Raw genomic sequence first — 17,374 nt, 5'->3', positions numbered from 1 at the left:
ACTTAATAATAGTAATGCAGAATTACACTATCCAGTGCTCATAGTGTAGTGGCCCAGGGTTAAGAACCCTCTTGTTCTGTGCTTGTCCCCCCCATATGGATTTGTCCTTGTGCATTTGTGTGTGTTTGTGTTATTTGTGGTGACCTCTCGAGGTCAATGTTTATTGTTAGTGTCACCAATTTTGGTGGTGTCCGCGTGACTGTCTTCCTAACCTGCTCTGTGTGATGTGATTGGTAGAGCGGTTGGGGGCGGAGTTAGTTGGTAGAGAGTAGGAGAGATGTAGTCAAAGGAGGAGGGTGCGTGAGCAGGAGGCTGAGGCTCTGATGCTTTCGTCTGGGTTAGACCCAGACTCTTTTCATTTATAGTTGAGATGCATTCCCTCATGGGACCTAAAGTGAGACTCAGTTCTTGGAGTAGGAGTCGGCGGAGAATGCTGCATACTTCCCTGCTTAACAGCAGCGTAGAGGGACCTTATAGACTCCACTACTGCAAGTCAGAGAACAAGTTCTGGCGTGAGTGTTTGCCCCATAAATGTCGCTAGGTTAGTAAGGAAAGGGCATGAAGAGTAAGGAAAGGCTGCTCATGTTTTTTTCTCCATGTCTGCAGTGCTCTCTCAAGAACCTTCCATCAGATAACTGAGACTGATGATTACTGTATCTCAGGAAAAGAGCGTTTGTCTAATGTAAGTGTGTTGGAAGATAGTGAAAGGAAAAGGTGCCAGTAATATTGTACCCAAGACTGTTGCTGTATTGTACTAGAAAAATCAAAGTTGAAAACATCCAGTAAAAACCGTGTGCCTCTGGTTTTAAAACTACCCTTTGACTGTGGACTCTTTATTTGGTTTTTCCATTACTCGTTACTGTAAAGGGTCACTGGCATCACGTGAACAGTTAAGTTATCATTTCTCTACTAGCACCACTACTAACTTTTACCCCCGCAGTACTCACTACAGTTTATTGTTTGGTTTTCATATCTTCTTGATAAATAGCTATAAGCGGTTCATAAATTTAATCTTTGTTTGATTTTGGTCTTGCTTTTTTTTTAACACTTAATGGGAACCTGTTTCTGTGAGCAGCACCATAAACTAAGTTATGATGCTGTTTGAGGAGGTGACAGGAAGCCAGGGTGTGTTTTTTATACATACTAATCAGTTCCACAGTGTCTGCTAGTGAAGTCCATGCATGGTCTGCAAGTCTGACTCTTTTTCAGACCACTGTACGCATGCACTCCCATAGACGTCTATGCAACACACAGCGGAATATTCTGCAGAGGAAATATAGACCAAACTCCACATGTCTAACATGCTGATTCTGATGTGGACTTGTGGTGGAATTTATCCATTTGTAAATCCGTGTCAAAATGTGCATATTAGATATTGGGATTTTGTTGTGGATTTTTCCGCGCAGTGGAATATTCACTTCACTGGGACAAGCCTGTAGTACTCAGAATGACCACTATAAATAATATGGCATTCTAAGTACAAACAGGTTCTTGCTCAGATGTAACATTGAAATGGCTGCAGTGCTGGCACCAGCGCCGTGGCCCCTTCAGCTGATCAGCAGAGATCCCATGTGATGGACCCCCGTTGATCAAATATTGATGGCAGCTGCGTGGCAATCACAGTAGCAAGGTGTGCAACTGCGACTAGGCCTGCAGGGTAAAGGAGGCCCCCCTGGATTCCCAGGAAAGCTATGCTTTTCAACCAAATTGACGTTCTGCATTTGAAATCTAAGCATTGGCACTGGCAGCAGAGCCTTCAGCTCTCTGTCTAGAACTTAGATTGGCTGGGACTCAGGAACTGTCAAGCATCCAGCTCAGGGAACCTGTTGACGTCGCCTTATTGCGCCACCTGTGCTGGGCTGCAGGCAGAAGACCTGCTTCTTTTTGGGGGGAATGACTGTTTAGGTGAGTGAGTTTGTTTTTATTTACATTGAACTACACTTACACTTTTACTATAAGAGAGCACTACGTGGGGCATTATTACTATAAGGAGACACAATGAGGGCCATTATAACTATAAGGAGACACTATGGGCACCACTGATCTATGCCTGTGTGTTAAATTCTGCAGGGATGAGTTGTGATTGAAATAAGTGATCATGGCAATCTGGGCCAGATGGAGAAGAAAAGTAAAAGTGAATGAGAGAATCAGAAATTACATCACCCAGTACTAAAATGATAAGGTCTGCATTATATATATAATTTATATTCATATACCAGCAATACAACTAGGACCTGTGCATCCAGACAACAAGCTGGGGGAAGGGGCAAGGTCTGAATTCGGTCCAGAGCCCACTTGGCTCTAGTTACACCCACAATTGATGGCCTATCCTTAGTAAATGCCGTCAGTTATTAAAAGCTGGATAACCCCTTTAATTGTTGGGATCTGACTCCCTTCAGTACTTGCACACCAGTCACATCATAGGACAGAACTGCAGTACCAAGCACAGCTGACCATATGGGTGAGCCACTGTTACTGAGTGAACATTAAAGGGAAAGTATCACTCACCGCAGCTTTGCTTCCAAGTCATTCTGGCTAAGAACAGACCAGTATTTTTGTCTCAGATATCTCCTTAACGCCGGGCTCACATGAACATTCCGGATTCCCCATTCCCGGGACAGAATCCTGCTGTGACCTTGGCCGGCGACCCCGCATACCTGCTTTTTCTGTACTGCATATGACCAAAGACGCTCGCCGTCGGTCATGCGCAGTCCACATTTTTTTAAAAGTATTTGCTTTTCCTGCGCCGTCGCTAGGCGATGACGCAGATACCCGTGGCCCATCCGAAATGTCAATTTCAGAAAGGCTGCGGGTCAGATGGCTTCCATTGACTTCAATGGAGGAAGTCTGCAGCAAAATAGAGCATGCTGTATATACACACTGAAGGAAAAACGCTACGAGACCCATGTCTGAAATTTTTTGTTGTATTTTTTTCTGACTTGTAAAGAAAGTCATGAATTTCATGCATTTCATTTAAAGCATTTTTGTGGTAGCATTTTTTTCAGGGCTGCTTACTGACAAGTTACCCTCGGGCATGCAAAAAAGCCATGGATCAAAAAACAGCTAGTCAAGACAAGTTTTATATTTCCTATTGTCCTATTGTTGCAGCGACTTTTGCTAACATGTGGGGTTTTGTGTGGATTTGTTTGTAGTGAGATTTTCTGCCACATCTCAAAGCACCCACAGGCCACTTTCGCACGTGGCGTATTTGCTATGGGCTTCCCGCAGCACAAAATGCTAAATGGTGCAGATTTGGCTACAGTATTTTTTGCGGATCTGCTGCGGGATTTAACCCTTGTGTTTCTAGGCTGAATTCTACAGCGGAATAGACATGCTGCAGATTTAGGATCCACAACATTTTTCAAAACTGCTGCTGGTTCATTGAAGAAAATTACCGCACCGCGTGAAGTCTCCTCCACATGGCTGGTGCCGTAGTTGCTGTGAATCTTCTGCAACATTTACGGCCTGGGTGAAGATGGCCTTAAATGGATTTTCTGGGTAGAAGATAGGTACTAGATGCTAGATTTGTGGGGATTCGATTGCTGGGACCCCGATCCTCCCAGTTGAATACTCAGGTGCCATTTCATTCAATATGTTAGGCACTGACAGCGGAGTTCTGCACTTGGCCGCTGCCGGCACTGTCACAGACTTTGAACGTTGTGGCAGGGCACATTCTTGTCCGACGCTCCATTGAAATTCCTTCTTGGTATGAACTTGCTACTGGAGGGTCCGCCCTGGTGACCGCAGGGCTCCCAATGGTCAGACTCCCCCATTCTGCACAAAATGTAGAGAATAGAACCCATTGATTTCAATGGCTTCGTTCACATTCGGGTATTTTTCCTGCGTATTTGTGCTCCATAGAACTTAATGGGGATGTGCAAATGTATGCAACATACGCTGGGAGATGCGTGAAACACTGAGTAATTACGCAAGAAAAAGAACACATTTGGAACTCTTTAGACTAATTAACCATTTCAATCTTTCTTTGCCACGCGCAAATGAACATGCTTTACGGGCGCAAAAAGTACAGTAAAATATTCTGATGTGCGTGCAAAAAAGCATTGTTCATTCTGTGAATATGCAGCGCTGAGGTGTACACAAATACAAATACGCTCGTTTGAAGGGGGCTAAATGTTAACATTGCTGCTGATCTGGCATTTGGCCAAAAAATCGTAGTGAGGAAGCCTCTATGGCAGAAGGTGGGGTTCTAGATTTGTAATTCTGTTGCAGGTTTCCATGGCGCTTCTAATGGCATCATTCAGCAGTGTGCGGTGCCAGTAATGTGACTACTAGTTTACACTCTCATACTAGTGTTAGTAAACGTTCTCCACATTTCGGTACCTCCTGGCAGGCACTCCTGAGCGCTTGGCGTTATTTATCACCTCTTCCAATCAGAAGCCAGCTCTGTGATAAGCCACGCCCCCTTAGAATAACACAAACCAGAATATGTGTCAGTAGAAGTGGAGAAACTAGTGATGCGAATTCTGACTCTTTTTGGGATCATCTGGCTCAGCTCATCATAAAGAGTCAGCTCTTTTGGCTCTTTATTTAATACTACTGCAGTACTGCCCCCTCTCCCCTGCTGATGGCAGGAATCCTGCCCCCTGTGGGGTGTGCACTGTCACTACTGCAGCAGTCACCCCCATCTATACAGCTTCTGTAAGTTTCAGGCTGTAACCCTTCCGCTGCTGGGCAGGTGATGTGCTCCTCACACCGGAGTTTAAGGGTTATTCAACGTACACATTCCACTGAGCCCTATAGCAGGAGGGGGATATTATATACTGAGCCCTATAGCAGATATAGCAGGAAGGGTATATTATATACTGAGCCCTATAGCAGGAAGGGGATATTATATACTGAGCCCTACAGCAGATATAGCTGGAAGGGGATATTATATACTGAGCCCTACAGCAGATATAGCAGGAGGGGGATATTATATACTGAGTCCTATAGCAGGAGGGGGATATTATATACTGAGCCCTATAGCAGATATAGCAGGAAGGGGATATTATATACTGAGCCCTACTGCAGATATAGCAAGAGGGGGATTTTATATACTGAGCCCTACTGCAGATATAGCAGAAGAGGGATATTATATACTGAGCCCTATGTCAGATATAGCAGGGCCCTGATGGGGGGGCATATTTCCCACTGAGGGATATGTGACAGACGACTGCTCAGGGGCCTCCTGCAGTGACGGGAAGAAGGCAGCACGTTGTCTGGCATTAGTGGGTTTGTGAGTCTTCCACACAGGGGAGTGCAGTCTATGGAGAGTGTATTGATATAATACGGTTTGGAACGAGGAGGCTTACGAAGCTGCTATATGTGCTGTACATGCTTCCGGGCTTTGTGTGTAATGTCGCCCCTCCTGTACACTGAATAACCCTTAAACTGCCGTACTAATTTGTGTGAGCCCGCTTCTCCAGCAGTGAAAGGGTTACAGCCTACAAGTATATAAGCCTGAGGAAGAACCCTGAGTAGGCTGAAAACGCTGTAACATCATGTATTTTTGTTAGCCATTAAAAGATATCATATCTACAAGATTACTTGGTTTCTCTCACTGAGAACAATCCCATTTTAGCCCATAAGGTACAGCAGCATGTCCTCCGGCTCTTTGCAAACCAGTCAGTAGTAGAAACTCCCCGACTCCTTTGTAGAGCTGCATGAGTCACGGCTGCAGCCACATAACCGCTGCTGTACTTCGCCCTCCGTCCGCATGTATTTCAGTATATCAAATGTGTTTTTTTCCCTAGAACAATGAAACCCCCCACCATGTGCGCAGCAACAAAATGGCTGCCGCCTGTCTCTCGGTAGCTGCTCGTTATGGTAGCTTCTCGCAGTCACGTCAGTTCCTCAGTTTTAACAGCTAAATATATCACATCCTATACACACACACCACATATGTACTCTGGAAGCAGCCGATTGTGGTTTACAATTTACAATTTCGTCCCCCCCCTGCTTGTGTGAAATGGAATAATCCCACTAGGGCGACTGTGAAGAAATTCTCCCAATATGGTAAAGACACGCAGACTGTACCACTTCAATGTGTGTGCACGGGGGTGTGACTGGATTCAGCACATGGCAAAACCTGGAAGCGGATTCTGAATTTCATATCCAGTGTGACAGAGAAGCCGTTGTTCTGTCGCAGGCAGGAGGCCGCGCTGTTCTCGTATCCGGCCTCTTTTTCCCTGTATCATTTCAAAATCATCTCTATGGCTTTTTGTCGTTCCACTTTCTGTACCTGAAGGAGAGATGTCTTACAATGTATCACATATATAATAAATATTTGTTTCCATGCTTGTGAGGAAGAGGACGACGGCTTCACTTTCACACTGAGCTTTTTTTATCTGTTTTACCTCACACAAAGGCAAAAATAAAGCCAGCCGCTATCAATGTGGTTTTGTGGCTTTTCTTCTGCAGCACAGTATCACGCTCGCAGTAACCCGCCAGCAAAGGTCATTTTCATATGAGCATATTTTTAGTCGGTGCTCTGCAGGCCATAATACTGAGCTGATGTTACTCTATCAATATACACGGCCATATTTTTCCCTGCTCTATTTTAAAAATGCAGCATGTGCTACAGTGGCCCGGAGGAAAAACATAATTTATGAGAAGTGGTTAAAACACAGATGAATCAGTATCTGATCGGCATCTCCTCCTGATTTGTATTCACTGGTAATCTATCCTGTTGGGTGAATACGGATCGTTACTTACCCAGTAGAAAAAAAACCAATAACCGCAAATAAACATCAAATACTGATGATTTAGGGAGCTTTCACATTGGCGATAAAATCGTGCGAGAGTGAGTGAAAATGCAGAATTATGAAACCAATGATTTTCAATGGTTTCCTCCATATTTGCGATGTTTTCACTCATGAGATTTTGCGTGAAAAATAAATCGCAGCATGTCCTATCATTTTGCGATGTCACCCATTTTTTTTCAATAAGGGCCGACGGCAGCAGTCGGTGGGGGAATCCCTTCATTGTGGGGAAGAACGCATTCTCCATAGTGATGTGAGGCTGTTTTCACATGAAAATGTCTCGCATCCACAGGGCTTATCCCTGGTGGGAAGTGCAATATCGGGCCGTGAATCACAGCCTGCTATCGCCCTTGCCAGTGTGAAGGAGCCCTTATGGATGCAATGGTGTCAGTATTTACGATTTGCGCAAAATCCGCGTGCAAAAAAATTTGCAACATGTTTTATTTTGGCATGTATTACGCGCGCATACATGCCAAGATGCTACACAGCAATGGGCGGCCCGCAGCAGGAACGCAATGTCATGGTGTACTTGCCGTGCATGTGCCTCCCATAGGCGGTATGCCGCGCATTAAGGTTTTGTGAGCTCGGCCTTATGGATATGTTACAGTTTTGCTGCGGTTTTAAACCGGCTGTGGTGAATACTGCAATACATGCGTTTCTTTGGATTCCGTATTTGACACGGTTTTAACTGCACCCCAACCACCCCATCTGAATACATCCCAAATGGGTTCTAAACAGTGTGGTAATAAAATGCTACAGCAGACAGTCAGCAGTCCCTAAATTCAGATTAAGGGTGCCTACCCACTTGCGTTTTTTTTTCCTGCGATGCTAAAATGCGTTTTGCGTTTTTTTTCAAGAGCAATTAGTATAGAATGTGTTCTTGTCCATCTGGGGTTTTTTTCCGTTTCATGGGGTTTTTTCACATAGGAACTGTCAGTTGCATATGTGTCCCTATTTTTCTCTTAATGCACCCATGATTGTCAATGGAGGGCTGCAAAAATGCAGCGCCTCATGTTGTGCTCCGAAATAAACGCGCAAAAATGGCGCAAAAAACGCCGTGTTTTTCACGCGCGAAAATCGGCAACGCAAGTGGGTAGGCACCCTTATGGGGATTTCATTGGGAGCAAACCTGCCTATTAGACATCCAGCTCTGACCCCAATGTGTCGCAGGAAGTGTAATAGGCAGCTTTGCTCCCATTGCTTCCACAGATTGCCAATTTCACACAAAGCCCAGGCAGAGGAGAGGTAAGTACCCCTGTTTTTGCCGTTTTAACACATTTGAGTCTATACTTGAAAATCATCCGGCAACGGGAAACCCCTTTAATCTGGGAGTGAAGATGTAGCAGAGCTGAGTTTGTCATTATTGTTTGAGATTATCTTTCTCCCATCTAATTTCTCTTAAATCAGTTTGTGAAAAGATCAGAAGTAATGCCAGAAAATACTTTACTAAAAGAGTAGTAGATGCTTGGAACAAACTTCCAGCAGACGTGGTTGGAAAATAAATAATCAGTGAACGTAAGCTGTCTGGGAGAAGCTTAGATCTATCCTAAGGCCGGCTTCACACTGGCGAGGGCGATATCGGGCCATAAATCACGGGCGACATCACTCTCGTAATCCTTCTAAAAATCCCTGGATGCAAGGCGTTTTCACATGGAAACAGCCTCGCATCCCTGCAGGGCTGAAGGAATCCCCCGGTGCAACTGTCACAGCCGCAGCAGGGGATCGTGATGTTCTCCCACTGTTTTCGATGGACCAATGGGCAATATTGCAGAAAGTCGCAGGAGTGAAAACCATTAAAAATCACTGTTTTCATAATCATGCGCTTTCACTTCCTCTCGCACCGCGCAATTTTATTACAAGTGCGGGAGCATGCTGTCACTTCCTGCCATTTGTAGAAAGAGGATATGAAAGAGCCTCATTTGTTAACACTGTCTAATAGTAAAACTAGTCTTGTTGCCCATAGCAACTAATCAGAGCATAGAGATACAAAACAGTTGAGCTGATTGGATGCTATGGCCAACAAGGCCGGTTTTACTATTAGACAATATGTATTTACAGATAAACTCTCCATAAGCCAGATCTGACACAGAGGGGATACGTGTAACACCGCCATCTCTAATGGTCTCTTCCTGGACAGGATATGACCTAAGTGAAACTGGCACTGAGGTTGAGAAAGGAGGTGACCCTGACTTCGTCCCTCCTCATGAGTGGCTGCCAGCTGCTCATTGAACAAGCCTGATGAAGGGGCGCTCCAATGAACGTTAGTCCCTACATTCTGCTGTGTGCTAGACATCCCAGGGGTCGGACCCCACCAATCAATGGCCCATTCTTAGGAAGGTCCGTCAATATTTAAAGGAGTATTCTCACAGTTGCAAGGAATACTGCATTCCATAATATAGTGAGAGGATCTTGAAGTATACTACAACTATTTTTTTTGTGTAAATTCATGCGTTTTACCGTTCATTGGGTCGCTGGAGGTTCTTTTACAGTCTTTTCACTGACAATTGTAGTGGCTGGGCTGTCACATGGTGATCACGTAAACCTCACTGCGCAGAACTATATCTCCCAGCTCCATTCTCTTACTGTATGCTGTTGTGCTATTCTCAATGCTGGACCTATTCTACGCATGCGCGAGCCTTAGAGCAATGCTCATGTGCAAAAATGAGCAAATATATGCACACATCTCCACTTACCAAGAGATGAGATTCGACAAAATATGTATGCGCATTATAGTGTGCAGTCACGTAAATCAAACAGGTGGTAAATGTTTGTGCACCAATCCCTTTAAGCCCTAAGGTCACTTTCACACGGCCGAGAAAATCATGCAAAATTTGTGCGTTGTGAGACGCACGAATATGAACCACATTCTCTTGAATGGGGTCATATACAGGAAGGATTTTTTTCCCACATTGCGGTGCACGAAACAAAAACGCAGCATGTCCTACGTTTGGGCGTTCTCTCAAAATGCCTCAAGCATTATTTTCAATGGGGCTGGGAAAAACATTGCACAAAAACACCTCACATCCAAGGGGAAATTGCAAGTTCCCAAGTGCAATATCGGGTTGAGTTTCACGGCCTAATATCACGCCTGCCCGCGTGAAATTAAATCTAATGACAGGCCTATTTTGCACCTTAAAGGGGTTGTCTGAGATGATTTTCTGTACAATCCTATTCACCATGCCACAAAATTACAAACATATACTAACCTCTCTGCTCCCCATTGTTTAACGCTACCACTCTGGGTCTCTCCCGTTCCGTAATGTTTACAGGCTGCAGCAGCCTATGAATCCATATTTGCAGCCAGACTACAGCCTGCACAAAGAACGGAGCAACAGTGCAGGGCGCTGCGACTAGAGAGTTTGATTTGGTTAACAAAACATTTCGGACAACCCCTTTAATGACCACACAATTTTTGTTTTAATTTTTCCATCCTCATATTCTAAGAGCCATAGTTTGTTGTTATGGCCCTATGAGGTCTTGTTCTTCGGGAGACTAGTGGTAATATTTTAATGACAGCACATTGGGGCACTTATAATGTATTGTTTAACTTTTATTAATTTTTCAACCCATTAGTGACTAAGGTGAAAAGGTGTATTGCTGGTCACTAAATGGTTAACATTGCCCTTAACCATAACAAGAGGGCCAGCTCAAAACATGAAAAATGCACAACATTATCCCTTCTCACCCAAATTTTAAAAGCACTATTCATTCGGTTGGGTACTATCTTCTGGGCATCTGTCATCAGACTGCCAGATAATGGTCATCATTCCAGAGAGCACATTTTCAGAGTCCAGTGACTACTTGCTTTACATCATGCCAGCTGACGCCTGGCATTACACATGATGGTCTTAGGCTTGTGCGCAGCTGCTTGACCATGGAAACCCATTTCATGAAGCTTCTGATGTACAGTTCTTGAGCGGATGTCACAGAAGCTGTTTGGACCTCTGTATTGAGTGATATAACAGTATAGGTGATTTTTACGCATCATGAGCTTAAAGGGGTTGTCTCGCGAAAGCAAGTGGGGGTAAGCACTTCTGTATGGCCATATTAATGCACTTTGTAATATACATCGTGCATTAAATATGAGCCATACAGAAGTTATTCACTTACCTTCCCTGCGCTGGCGTCCCCGTCTCCATGGCTCCGTCTAACTTCAGCGTCTAATCGCCCGATTAGACGCGCTTGCGCAGAAGGGTCTTCTGCCTTCGGCTCGGCAGCAGCGGCGTTATGGCTCCGCCCCTTCTACGCGTCATCGCGTAGCTCCGCCCCATGACGTGTGCCGATTCCAGCCTCCTGATTGGCTGGAATCGGCACACGTGACGGGGCGGAGTTACGCGATGATGCGTAGAAGGGGGCGGAGCCAGAACGCCGCTCGTGCCCGGACCGACCAGAAGGGAGAAGACCCTTCTGCGCAAGCGCGTCTAATCGGGCGATTAGACGCTGAAGTTAGACAGAGCCATGGAGACGGGGACGCCAGCGCAGGGAAGGTAAGTGAATAACTTCTGTATGGCTCATATTTAATGCACGATGTATATTACAAAGTGCATTAATATGGCCATACAGAAGTATATAACCCCACTTGCTTTCGCGAGACAACCCCTTTAAGCACTTGTCGGCCTCACTTTGTGGCCAACCACCTAATGGATGAGCTATTGTTACTCCTAGTTGCTTCCACTTTACAATAATGGCACATACAGTTGATCTAGCTAAATGTAAAACAAATTTTCTCAAATTTGCTGTGGCACCGTCATAGAATGTCACCTAATGTTGGTCAGTGAAGAGTGCATGTCTGAGTACAACCTAAACACCTGAACTCAGTAATGATGAGGTGTGTCTACATACTTTTGGTCCTACAGTGTAAATGACTTGTCTTTGCATCACAGAATCCAAAGTAAGTAAGATTTATAAGAGTTGCAAGATCAATCTTGGCTTAGACAAGAAGTAATTTTTAGCTTTTTTCCCCATAGATTTTAAAAAAGAGACAACCTTTCATAACACCGTCCACTAAAAATCAAGGAAATGGGAGGGAAGAGCCAAACCAAAAAAAGACAGAACAAAACCGGTATTGTACTTCGTGAAGTTTAAAATAGGTAGCTATAGAAATTAGGAGGTTTAACAATAGTGCCAAAATCTGCAGACAGGAAGATATGAGTTTGACCTTTGGATGCAACAGTGAGTAAATCATTAGTAACTTTAGAACTTTAGTCAGGGTTGTCTCAGGATAAAGACAAGCGCACAAACCATACAGTAGAAATTCTAGTAGGGATTAAAAAACATTTCTATTTGCAATTAAACACACTGTGGGAGATTTATTAGAACAGATGCCTAGGAAAAGTGCAGATATTGTCCAGAGCTACCAATAGTGATTATTTTCATTTGCCACACAGCTTTAGCAAAATGACAACTTGAATCTGATTGCTTAATGTGGGAAAATTCTGCATTGTTTGTACACATTGTCAAAAACAATTAAGCACCTAGAAGTTGTTGTTTTACTGCAAAACTTGGCATGCAGCTACAGCTCAGGCAGATATGCAAATGATTAGAGTTGTGGCGTGATTAGTTGAGAGGTCTTTGCACCTGAGGGCCTAAGGCCCCCTGTCCACGGGTGTGATTTGGAAGCGTTGCTATGGAAAGCGCCGACCCTGTGTCCACGAGCAGAAAATCATTGCGATTCTCCACTCGCGGCCGGCAATTTGCAGCATGCTGCGAATTGCCGCAATTCTCAGCGGTCAGCCTATCTGTCAGATAGGCTGACAGCGGAGCTCCGTCTGCCAGCTCCTGTTCCCGGGCGGTGGCTCCCGCGGGATACTGCAACACCTGTGGACAGCGGGCCTTAAAGTGGTTCTACCCTTGGCCTTTAAAACGGCTCTCAGAGGCTACTTGTGTGTAGTGGATCTCTTTTTCCACTTGAGTAGAGCTTGTTGACCACTAGATGCCTCTACAACGCAAAAGAGATTTTGCCCAGTTACCAGAGTTTGAGAGGGGCGCATTATTGGAAAGCGAGACGTTGAATGGTTGTATCTACGAACTACCTGCCACCTGAGCTGTTCTGACCAGACTGTTAGGAGGTGTTGGGTATAGTGAATGCATGAGGGCATGCACACAAGGCGACTGAGCTCAAGATGCCCTCTACAGACCACCAGTAGAGAAGATCATCTCATCATCCAACAAGCACGAGCAGCTCCAATAGTTTCATTGTCTGAGATCCAGAGACAGATGGCACCATTGTTACAGGCCTGTGTCTGTTGGAACCATTTCCAGTCGCTTGGCTGAAAGACATCTGGCCTAAAGGGAGCCTATACCCTGTATTGCCTTTGACACCCACCCACCCTCACTTTCGTTTGCAGTGGTATCGTGAATGCCGAAACTGGACTACTATGGAGTGGAACTGGGTTGTCCTAAGCTACGAATCCAGTTTTAGTTTGGGCACTGATGACGGCAGTGTTTCTGTCTGGAGACCTAAGGGTGAGCGCCTCAATCCTGCCTTTGCTGTGGAACGGCACACTGCCCCCTGCTGCTGTGATAGTCTGGGTGGCCATCACATACAACAGTCAATCATCCCTAATAGTGGTACGAGGGACGATGACAGCTCAGCGATATGTTCAGGAATGCCTTCACAACATTGTCACACTTCCATGGCCTGCCTGCTCACCAGATCAATTGCCAGTAGAACATGTATGGGACCATCTGGAATGCCAACTTTAACAACCTACGAGTTTGCATGATTTAGAGGCTCAGTTACTGCAAATATGGAGCGATATGCCACAGGATACTATACGGAACCTGTATGTCTCCATGCCTGTCCGTATCACATCTTGCATCCAAGCTAGAGGTGGCCCATCAGGGTACTAGAGCTGCCCTTCAAGGGGTCAGTTTTACATAAATAAATTATCCTTTTGCTCTGATATTGTAATCACTGATATCAATTTTACAATCACACAGAAAGTTTAATTCGGTTCCAGCAACTCCTTCTAGGTGCTTGTTTTTTTTTCAGACAATGAGTTTTTTGATCTCATTAAGCTTCCCCTACTATGCTATTATTTTAGTAAGAACACAATTGAGACACTGCGATGATAGCTGAAACAGTTGGATGCATTCACAGTTGAATGAAATCGCTTAACAAAATGTGCAGAAGACAATATATTAGAAATTAATGCTCGGTTACACAAAATTGTACTAGAGAATCATAAAAATAATACACCGATATTACGAAATCTTCCACCATGTTAGTTTCTAAAGAGCTTTTATATGGTTTGATATCAGAGACTTGGACTGTCTCTTCTTTATTTGTTCCACTGTATTTAGAAGATTGACTTCATGATTTGTGATTCAGAGGCAACTTCTTGTTCAAGCATGGTAAAACTATTATACAAGTACAGTATTCATTCAGTGGCTTGGGACATAATAGCCCTCCGGGAGTTTCGTTCCCCGTTTGACACCCTCAGGAAATGCAATGTTGACAAACGCTGTTATAAAACATTTCATCAAGCTTAGATATTTGTGTATACCTTGAAGCATAGAGTCACAATTGAACACAGCTTACATACACGGAATAATGTACAGGTTTAATATACATTTTGGACAAGTGGATGAACTGCAGTTGAAAACACTTGCACACTAGAAAGCATCCTTTACAACACACCCTGAAACATGGTGAAACACATTAGCAGATTAATACCTAACAGAGTTCATAGTCCATGTCATGCAACTGTGCGCCTAAAAACATCTAAGCTTAAAGAGAAAATCTAGCAAAAAGTATCTCTTTTAGGCTCAGTTTGCATTTCGCTTCTGACTTCCTCCGCTTTCTCCATCCTGCTTTGAGATAGAAACCTGGACAAAACCATAGGCTTTAATGTGTTAAGTGAAGACCACTTTGATCTCCATACAGATGGAACTCCAGGTCAGAGAGGTTAGCGCTGTGTGAACACAGCCTACCTTTGATTCTTCTATATTCAAAAGCATAGGTGACTTTGGTATTCAATACAAATGTATGCAGAAAAATATGTGCTCCAATATATTCTGTTTTTCTTTTAAACAACAGGAAACACAATTTTGTAGGTTTGCAGCTGTATATGTCATCATCATGCACTTCTTTGTACAGAGTAATTAGGTCACCTTTAATCTTTCTTTTCACTAAGCTTAAAAAACATAAGTCCTATATTTTTCTTGGTAATTATAAAGGAATAGTTTGGTATAACATTGGTGACTGCCGTGACCTATGCACTTGCTCCATCTCTACTATGTCTTTCATATACACAAATACCCAAAGCTGTACATAAAGTCTGGCTTCACAGCTGTTATCACTACAGCCGACCATGCATTTTTCTGAAGGAGTAAAGTTTCTTCTTAGGGAAAGCACTTTGTAGGTGTGAGGAGACTTATAAGGCCCTGCATGCTCCTCTGGGAAATGTATGCAAACTGGAAGATGGAACAATGCCTCTACAGTGCCAATGTCAGTCATACCTTTTAACAGGTCTTGTAACAATGACTGGGAATATAAGCCAAAACCGGAGTCTTCTTCAGAAGAAAAAGATAACCGTGTACAGGCAGATGTATTGGGGTTTTGCCCCTCATCATGAGGCACTTTTTGACATTTGCCTAAATTTCCCAGAGGAGGATGCATGGCCTTATACATCTCCTCACACCTACTAGGTGCTCTACTAAGGAGAAACTTTACCACTCCCAACCCACATCATAGGCCCCATACTCAACCAGCCAGCAATCTATTGTAGAGAGATGAGGGGCTAAATCCCTGAAGCAGCTGTCTTTACATCTTTATCTTTCCCTTCTGGAGAAGACTCTGCCTTTGCCCTATATCCAAAGTCATTCTTATAACTTGTTTAAGGGCTTTTCCGATTTATAAAACATTGGTGGCATTGAGGGGATAAGTCATAAATTTAAAAAACAACTCCCCCTTCACTGCCACTTTGCTCTCCTGCCTCTGCTCCGGACTTCCAGTCTTCTGTTTACATCGGCTGCAGCAGTCACGTGGTTGTTTACCAAAGTGATCAATGCAGCCAGTAGGAAGCCTGACAAGGACATCATCTGTGACCTCCTGTAAATCTGCCATGGGCTTCTACAGTAGAAGCCCATGTGACGAGTTATGGAGATGTTACCAGGCCAGAAGACCTGAGGACACCACCTGTCAGGTGCCATGGCACCAAAGCCACAATGAGTATATTACTTTTATACAGTTTTAGCCATGGGAAGCCCAAAACTATATAAAAAATGATGTCAGACAACCTCTTTAAAAAGCTCAGACACTGACTTGCAGGAAGGCTACCTTGTAATAGGGGCACAGTAGAGGCATTGTTCCATCTTCCCATTTGCTCTGCTTCCTAACCACTGCTACATATTTCACCTGCACTGTCCAGTAATAGTTATACCTTGTGATGTTAAGGATCTATAGTGTATAGAGCACCTATGAAGCTCACACTTGGGAACTGGTTAATGGCCCTGTTATGTTACATGACTCCGGTAGCTCCATAGTACTAATTAAGTAGTTTTCAGTTTTCCATTAAAGAGGTATTCTTTTTTTTATTATTTACCTAATAGGTAACAGTTTTTTAACATACATGAATTAAAAATACTGCCATGTACTAATGTTGTACACAAAAAAGCAAGCACCTGGAAGGAGTTATCAGTTTGCTGCAAAACTCTGCATGAGTTGTGGTGTGATTAGATGAACAGGCTTGCCACCTGAGGCACTAAAAGTGGTTGCCCTCTTGACCTATAAAGAAAGCTCTCAGAGCCTACTTGTGTGCAATGGACCTCTTTTTCTCAGTGAGTTGAGATTGTTGACCACTAGAAATGCCTCTACAATGCAATTTAAGAAATTTCGCCCATTTAACTAAGTTCGAAAGGGCGCGCATCCAGAGACAGGTGGCACCATTGTTACAGGCGCCTTTGTCCGTTGGAACCATTTCCAAGTACATGGTTGGAGGACAATTGGTCCCACGGCGCCCATTACGTGTACTGCATGTGATATCCACCCACCATCATCTCCATTTGCAGTTGTGTTGTGAAGGGCGAAACTAGACTGTTTCAGAGTCCAACCAGATTGTCTTCAGTCTTATGCAATAAGTTATCCTTTTGCTCTGATATTCTAATCACTTACTTAATGTTACAATCACACAGAGAAAGTTTCATTCAATTCCAACAACTCCTAGGTGCTTAAATTTTTTGGACAGAAAGTGAAAATCGGCTCTTTTTACAGTAAAATGTTACAGCCAGTGGATTTCTCTTGTAAACTGCATGGACTAAGTTAATATACTTAAATGTTTAAAGGATGGGTAGTAGCTAAATGATTGTTCTGCAGTACTTGTCCGGCATTAAAGGGGTTGTACTAGAATACAAATCTGTTGAGTGGGGGGGGGGGGGTCACTAATGAGACTCCTTCAATTTTGAGAATGGGGGTCCAGTATCCCACTTTCCTCCTCATATAGCGAACTGCAACCTCTGCAATGAGGAGGGGATTGAACACAGTGAAGGACGTGCATGTACGATACCGCTTCATGTGCTTCCAGTGGGTCTGCTGAAGGTAGCCAAGCGCTTGTACTTGGCTATTTAAATCAGCCCCATTGAAATGAATGGAGAAGCAGCCTTGCATGCTC

General features: G+C 44.0%; 1 long non-coding RNA gene across 1 annotated transcript; it reads left to right on the top strand.

The window, feature by feature from the left end:
* The first annotated feature begins 280 nt into the window (after positions 1-280).
* Positions 281-814, top strand: LOC136627522 (uncharacterized). Its single transcript, XR_010792799.1, has 2 exons — positions 281-512; positions 607-814. It is a non-coding gene; the product is annotated as an uncharacterized lncRNA (long non-coding RNA).
* The last annotated feature ends 16,560 nt before the right edge of the window (positions 815-17,374 follow it).

Source organism: Eleutherodactylus coqui, chromosome 1 (genome assembly GCF_035609145.1).
Source record: "Eleutherodactylus coqui strain aEleCoq1 chromosome 1, aEleCoq1.hap1, whole genome shotgun sequence".
Classification (NCBI taxonomy): domain Eukaryota; kingdom Metazoa; phylum Chordata; class Amphibia; order Anura; family Eleutherodactylidae; genus Eleutherodactylus; species Eleutherodactylus coqui.
The sequence above is the reverse complement of the archived record's forward strand: the minus strand, read 5'-3'. Positions and strand labels throughout refer to the sequence as shown.